This window comes from Pyxicephalus adspersus, chromosome 6, assembly GCF_032062135.1.
Source record: "Pyxicephalus adspersus chromosome 6, UCB_Pads_2.0, whole genome shotgun sequence".
Classification (NCBI taxonomy): domain Eukaryota; kingdom Metazoa; phylum Chordata; class Amphibia; order Anura; family Pyxicephalidae; genus Pyxicephalus; species Pyxicephalus adspersus.
Genome location: NC_092863.1, coordinates 72,144,602 through 72,152,723, shown reverse-complemented (window position 1 = coordinate 72,152,723; position 8,122 = coordinate 72,144,602).

Here is an 8,122-nt window from a genome sequence, read left to right as displayed (position 1 = left end):
GTTTTGGCCCATTTTGAAGCTGCACAGGACTTTTTGGCTAGGTTAGTGACTGAGGATGAAACCTGGCTTCACATCTACGATCCTGAAACCAAAGAACAGTCAAAGGAATGGCGCCACAGCTGGTCCCCGCGGCCGAAGAAGTTCCGAACCCAGAAATCGGCCAAAAAAGTAATGGTGTCCGTTTTCTGGGACAAAGACGGTATTCTGTTGGTGAACTACCTACCTCAGGGCTCTAGTATCACGGGACAGTATTATGCTAACCTCCTGGACCAGCTGAAGGAGGCAACTAAGACAAAACTCTGTGGAAAGTTGACCAAAGGGATCTTTTTTTGCAGAAAAATGCACCTGCGCACACACATCCAACGTTTTGGCTGCCAAATTGAACACCATGGGTTTCCAATTCGTCCACCATCCCCCCTACTCACCTGACCTGGCCACTTTGGACTATTTTCTGTTCCCGAGTTTGAAGAAACACCTGAAGGGGCAACGTTTTGAGGACACTTCTGACGTCAAAGATGCTGCTGAAAGCTGGTTTGCGGCCCAAACAAAAGACTTTTATTTGAAAAAGCTGCAACTACGCTGTACCAAGTGCATCAGTCTCGGGGGGAATATGTTGAATAAATGTGTTATTTCGTAACTCTGGCTCTCTTCTTTCTGGGCAAAGCTGGGAACTTCCCAGCACCCCCTCAGCACCACCAAAATGGGGTCTTGTGTATGCACTCAATGCCAAGGTGCTCCAACTACACTGCAGTAATGTTTACCTATGAGAAGCAACTTGTTAACTACGTGTGGATTTTCTTGTACAATTGTTTAGTCAGCATGTTAGCAGATCAGAACCATCATATTCCTACTGTAATGTCCCAAACAACCACTCTTACCATGGCTAGGTCAATGCCTACCGGGGCATTGACCTACAACCATGGTGAACATCCTCATAAAGTTTTGTGCACCATTTTTCATCAGGATTTGAAATTGGAAACTAAAACTAGAAGATGTTAACTGACCAATTTATTGTCTTTCCCTGTGGCTTTTATTCTTCATAAGGCTTTTAAACTTCTAAATTACGCAACTGGATCTTTCAATTCCCTGCTTGTTGGTGGGTAGCTGGTGTTAAATAGTTGGCGTTAAATTAAAAAAAAAAACACTTCAAACCATTGGAGGAAAGCAAGCTAGTTAGCAATAATGATGTCATGAAATGTTCATGTTTTAAATTGGGGGCTTAATACTCCTTGGAAAAATTTGGTGCATAAGGCCAATAACATGGTTTGACAAGTCACATAATTGGGCTTTGCTCCCAGTTTTTTATACCCATTATACGCTGCTGTTAAAAGTTGATTTTAAAAATGGGTCCCTGACAAAAAAAAATGTGTGGGCCCAAAATGCATAGCATTGGGCTCTGTGCATCCCACGCCATTCTATCACTTGGGACCTTTAAGAAGGAAAGGGCCCTGAGCAATTGCCCAGTTGCCCCCATTAAAAAAAAAGAACATATCATGGGTCATGTCAATGGGACTTTTTGCATCTAACAATTGGAACACACATCAAATGCAGTTAGATAAAATCCTGTTGAATTTATTCGAGCAGTACAAGCAGAGCCACGTACCAGTGTGTTTGACAAGCTTTGTGTTGTGCCTTTTTTTAGACTCAATATATTCTTTTGAACTGTGAGCAAAGCAAATCAAATGCAGGCTTTTCTTAGCAAACACTGTGTTCCAAACACAAACATTTAATTAGTAAACACATCCCATAAAAAAGCCCATGTGCTCCAAAAATAATTAATATGTATTAGCATACATTTAGACATAAAATGTAACACTCCATTAAAAGTTTTCTTAACCAATCCTGCGTATATATATATATATATATATATATATACGTTGCAGACTGTATGGTAAATGTACATTACACAATTACACATAGTAAATGCCATAAGGATATGATCTGTTTGAGCACAATCAATACACCAGCCTTCATGTGCAAACCTTTGTCAGGCCCAATATGTAGTCTGCTATGGTCAACCAGATACCCTTTATATATACCATAGCTGAAGGAAAAAAAGGCACCATCGTCTTAGTGCTCTAATTGGAAACTCGGCGCAACATGCACTGATATTTTATAACAAGTTTTCTGTGTTAGATACAAATTGTGTTGTAATATATTTTTACCAGGGAACAGATAACAATTGTAAAAATGTTTATATAAATTGGGAAATGTTTGGTAAATAAAGTCAACCATGCCTTGTGCCAAGCAGCACAAGATTCTGACCACGAGACAGATTAGCAAAGGGACAGTAGCAACGACTTAATCAGATGTCAGCTTCAAAGGCAAATCACATTTCACACAGCAGCAGAAAATGTTCTCCTTTAAAATGTCACAGATTGCCAACACAGTGTGCCAAGGTCATACTTAGTGTGCGTCAGAGCTAGTGTGGCAGCTTCTAACGTCTGCCATGGGGTCCCTGCCAGAGATAACCTTGTGATACAGAATCAATGATCAAAAGGTAATCTGGGGTTATATGATGATCAGAATCTGATGAAAATCAATATACATATATTTGGTGTAAAATGTTTAATTTAGTTTGATTTGGGCATTACACCTTAACTTCTATGACTCATACTAATTATTGCCTAATGCAGAATCTCAACCTTCACCGTAATGTTCAATCCTAACTTCTTACCGCCCCTAAGCGGGCAATCAAATTTACATGGTCTGTGGTAGTGCAATATTGGTTGTGCATTTATCTATGGTATGTCACAAATCGACATGTGTTATGCCAGGGCAGCACGTTGAATGGACTAAAATATGCAACTGCAATGCATGATATGTGCACTGCAATAGGCTGCTGTATGTTTTGTGTCCGTCAGTTATGTACAATGGATTAAAGTGACATTTGCAAAAAATATCTTTGCAAAAGCAATACCAAAAAAGTCATGTTTATAAGGTGGGAATAGTTTCCTAAAAACTAATGTTATCATAATATGTAGAACCTGGTGGCTTCTCCAACACTAAGATCTCACTACTTCTTATTTCTTAATGTGTTCCTTGTTCACCTGTTGGAGATCCTGCCTATCTTCAAGTGCCCCAATACCTCCTGTGACCTTTCTCATTACCTCAGTAACCCAGGTACCATTATCTCACTTGTCTACAAAAGCCAATCATAGTATCAACATACAAACACAGGTATGAAGTGATCAGAAGAAAAAAATAATGTTTGCATTAACCTGTGTCTTTTTGATTTTTCTTTCACTTCCTGCAGATCACATACATGGGTCAGAATTCACTGGATTGACTCTTTAAAGGGTGTGAGCCCTAAAATGGACTAAAGCACAAAGTCTAAAGAATCACCCAGTGTTCACCAGAGCACCTTTAAAGGGGTGATAGGCTTTGCTGTGAACAAATCCTAGCTTGCGGCCCTTGAAAGTGGAACGGGTAGCTATACAGCAAGGTACCAAGATGACAAGAAAATTCAGAATCAGGAAGGTCAGAGAGGACGAAGAGAAGGTAAAGTTAAGAATAAGCATCAGACGGTAACTGGAGAAGCAACAAGCGGAAAGGCAAAAGCCTGGAATGTCATAGGAGCATAAAGGGTCTCTAAAGACTAAAACAGCACAGGTGACACAAGGGTCACAGAAGGCATAATGGTTGCTTTGGAGCACCTGGGTCACTTTGGAGCACAAGTGTAAAGGAGGCAAAGGCCCAGGCACTGCAGTAATGGGGTTCAGCACTAGCATAGCAATAAGTTAAGATGTCTCCAGAATGTGGCACCAGAGCTCCAGGTGAAACCTGCTGCTGGTTCATGAAGTAGTAAGTGTCTTAATGCATACATACAAGAAATTGAGGGTTCTTACTTAGGCAATGGTCACCAGAAAAATGTCCACATTTTACCTTGATTCCTGATCAATATATAACTAAAAATGTTGAAGTTTGCATATTTACTTACGGAATATAGCCTAGTAAAACAAGAAAGTATATATTCATTTAACAAATTGATTTTTTTTGTTAGTAAAGTAAACTTTGAATACCAAGTCATGTGTAGTGGAATTAAAAAATAAAAAAAAAAAAGTTTTTTTTAGGATGTGATTGGCCGATTGAAACAAAGCTTTATAGTAATTACCAAGCTCAGTGGCTATACATTTACTGTGTTAGGTGAATTGAAGTGTCATTATATTCTTAGTAAATGCACCTCACTGACTTAAGTTTGGAACTAACTTACTAACTATAGGGCACAGACATTGTGAATAGGTTTAGCTGTGCTGCCCTGAACAGGAATATGAATCCCTTTATTAGATCAGACTACACAGGGCAGCAAGTTAAGAGTGAATTAGAACACAAAGTGTTTTAGTCTGCCTATTGACAGTCAGAAGAATAAGAGTCATAAATTAAATAAAAAGCGCAATAGAGTAATAAGGAATATAAACCTGAACGGTCTGAACTGTGTGAATGTTATCATGCCGTGAACCCAACTGAAGGGGATTTTTATATGTGCGTGTGTATTGTACTTGGCTGTCAGAGATGGTCTGCGTGCAGCAGCTGAGCTGACATACTGGGAAATCCACTGGCAAAGAATTTAGTAAGTCAGAGCTGAGTCATCTCTTGGACTACGTGACAGCTGAATGCATAGAGCAGCAGCGACTGGATTAGAAGTGCCCACGATTCCACTGACTAGAAAATTCCAGACTATCCTTTCCAGGAAATGTACATAACCATTCAAAAGAGCAGGGGCCAGGGGGATGACCCCAGACATTGAACTCATTTGAACCTTAAAGGCTATAGGGTATAGGTATCAGAAAGTAAATACTCAAAAATACTCAAATTAAAATATAGAACCACATCCAATAAGCAAAACATAGGAACAAGTCCCTTAGACTCTTACAAAATGTTAAAACTGCTCCAAACCGCCTGCAAAATCCGCTAGTCTGAACTAAGTGAGAGCATGTGTTATTATCAGCATGAGATTAGGCAATTGGCAGAGCTACTATTAGACAGGTGAAGTTTCACTTCTATTTCTAGGGCAAAGAGACATCATCGTACAGAGTAATGTAAAACAGAACCAAATGCAAACAGTTAAGTTCCCAGATGATCTCACATCTCTTTTTTGAAATTAAAGCACTGCAGCTTGCTAAAGTACTACTACTGCATGTGAGTGGATAATCAAAGAGCAACAACACAATAATGAGGTCATTTATGTGCCCTCCTATCAGGCAGCTCCTGGTACACTGTGTCTTGCATTGCATTGTGCAATGTGGCAAAGCCTTATTGATTTGTAATGCTGCCCCTTTCCCTACTACGCTAGGAAATGCTGTACATAGAATTGAACAAGTATATTATTAAAAAAAAAAGAAATTACTATTTAAAAATACAATCATATTAATTACTATACAGGAGGTTTAATGTCGTATGTTCTACCTGTCTATGTATTTTTTTAATATTTATTAGGGGGCAAATTGAAATATTTCATAGCTTACATATACTGTACATATAATGTAATAAATGGTTTTTTAGATCAATTCTTCCATAAGCTTAGTCATGTCTGTGTAGCAGGTGGTTGGCACTGGAGGGTCAATTTTCTATACAACTTCACTGCATGATCTTAGGAAACATATTTAACCCATCTTGATTTGGAATGCTCAAAAGGCTTTTTAAAAGTGGCGTCAGACATAGTGCACCATCCTTGCAGGCGTCATTTGACAATTCTTTCTACGTACAACTACTAGGCCAAATTTGTATATTATGTAGTATCTGGAAATGTTCTTCTTTTAATAAATAATAATAATAATAATAATAATAATAAAAATAATAAAAATAAAAAAATAAATTATTATGCTTTTTTGCAATAATGTACTGGTTGTTGCAACAATATACAGTTATAAAGCCAATACAGCCATGTAAAAAAGCCTGAATCCCTCATTGAATTAGTGACATTCCAGTTTTATTGAACAAACTATAGATGCTCATTCATATAGTACATAAAAAAAAAATTATATACTGAACAAATGACAAATACAATTATAAAAATGATGAGTATTCATTCCCATTATCTGTGCTACCAAACTTGAAGGTTACACAGATATTGAAGTAAGTGCACTATTTGAACTTAGAATACGTTGTTCCAGAACAGATGCCAGTGTTTACAACCTTCTTTTGCAAGTATGCCACAGAACTTATCTCATTTATAAAACAAGTATCCAGGGTATGGTATTCTCTTTGCCATTGACGTGTGCAGTGTCATCATACCACGATCAAAATGTCTAAGACTGGCACGGGATTTAAGAAGATCACCAAAATATTTAAAATCATTCCAGAATAAGAAATCATTTACAAATGGCAATGATTATTAATGACCACTAATTTGTACAGGACCGGTCAGACCAGCAAATTAGGTCCAAGAGCTGACTGTTTCATGCTTCAAAAACCTTAAAATTATATTGTGCAATGTGCAGATAACTCTAAGCCAAAATGCAAAAAACAATCCAAAAGAGATTTTACAAATGAACATACATATACCAGGAAAAAGCCTTCGCCAGCCAAAAACAATATAACTAATATTACTAATAAGACTACATTTTGCCACTGAATATAAAGACTAGGCCTTCTAGACCAACATGCTATAGACTGATTAAAAAAAAACAGTATTGCTTGGCTTGTGGACATGGTTGGAACATACCAAAGAAAGAAGAAACTCATACCAGCTGTGAAACATGGTGGTGGAAAAATTATGATTTCCTAATGATTTGTCAGCACATGAGCAGGTTCCATTCATCTGGTCAAGTCTGAATTTTGCACCCAACCAATGTATGTTTGATTAGAATGTGAGACCGTCGGTCCGAAGGTTAAAAGTGAAACCAGAAATGGATGTTCAACAGGATAGTGATCTGAAACACATTGGCAGATAAGAAAGAAAGGAAAGCTAAGGGGAAAGAAAGGAGGGCTATGGACTAGCCTAGCATGAGCCTCAATCTTCAGTTTAGGAAATAAGCCCCTTTGTGTATAGAATTTACCTTGATAACTGTATATCCAACTATATCCTAGTGTTAATCTGGGGTAATTGGGTTTAAGACACATTTCAGAGATTTTTTTTTTTTTTTGGGCAATGTCTTATCTTTTGAGGACACATTGCTTGCTAACCATGCATGCCTGTTTTAGCAGGTCTGACCTGAAATGACCTTTTGACCTGCCTAACAGTAACAAATCTGCAATTTTAGACATGTTTACAGGCTAAATCCACACTTCTTTGTTTGACCTCTGCCTCCAACCGGTCATACTCATGTTGCTTTGTCTAACCTCCAACAAGCCTGACAATGTTAAGCATTGCAACTTACTGACTTCTGACCCCAGGCTTTGCTGGATAGCTTTTCTGAATGTCGGAGCATTATAAGTAAATATGTACTACCACATAACTTTGTATAATATATAAATATATATATATATATATATATATATATATTGTAGGCCTCAATTTTTGAAATTACAACCATTATTTTTTAGTCTGGTATACCTCTGACAGTGATAAGTAACATGAATTCCCTTTATCTCCTGCTCTTATATACATACATACAAATACAAAAGTACATTACCCATAAATAATGCAGCATGCAGATCATATCAGTGCAGTGGATATTGAAGGCTTTTTAAAGATTATAGCTTTCATTAAACATCAGTTTAATACAATTGTAAAGCAGAAATGTGACAGATTAAATAATAACATAAATGATGCAGTCAGTAGTAGTAATACAGGTTTTTATTTTTTTGAGTCATCTGTACCCCTGTTTCTGTACGTTTTGATCATACCAAAAAATCTAATATTTTTCCACTTTCTGTAATAAGGCAATAAAGTGCAGAGAAATTGCCCAGAAGCATTGGTCACCCTGTGGATAGGCTACTCTTGAATACGTGTGTAGTTTATACATTATAAAGTAAATTATGTGCCTGGATTATGCACACATCTACTTATTATGGTTAAACAGTAAAAGCACTTTAATGCAAGCCACTGTTCTTTTCTGTATCTAAAAGCATTGTGAAGAAATATTTAAAGTTCACAACAGAGGATTAGCAAACTAAAACCAAACTTTATTTTAAAGTGATTTTTGAGGGACTTTCAAAATTAATAACATAATATTAAAAT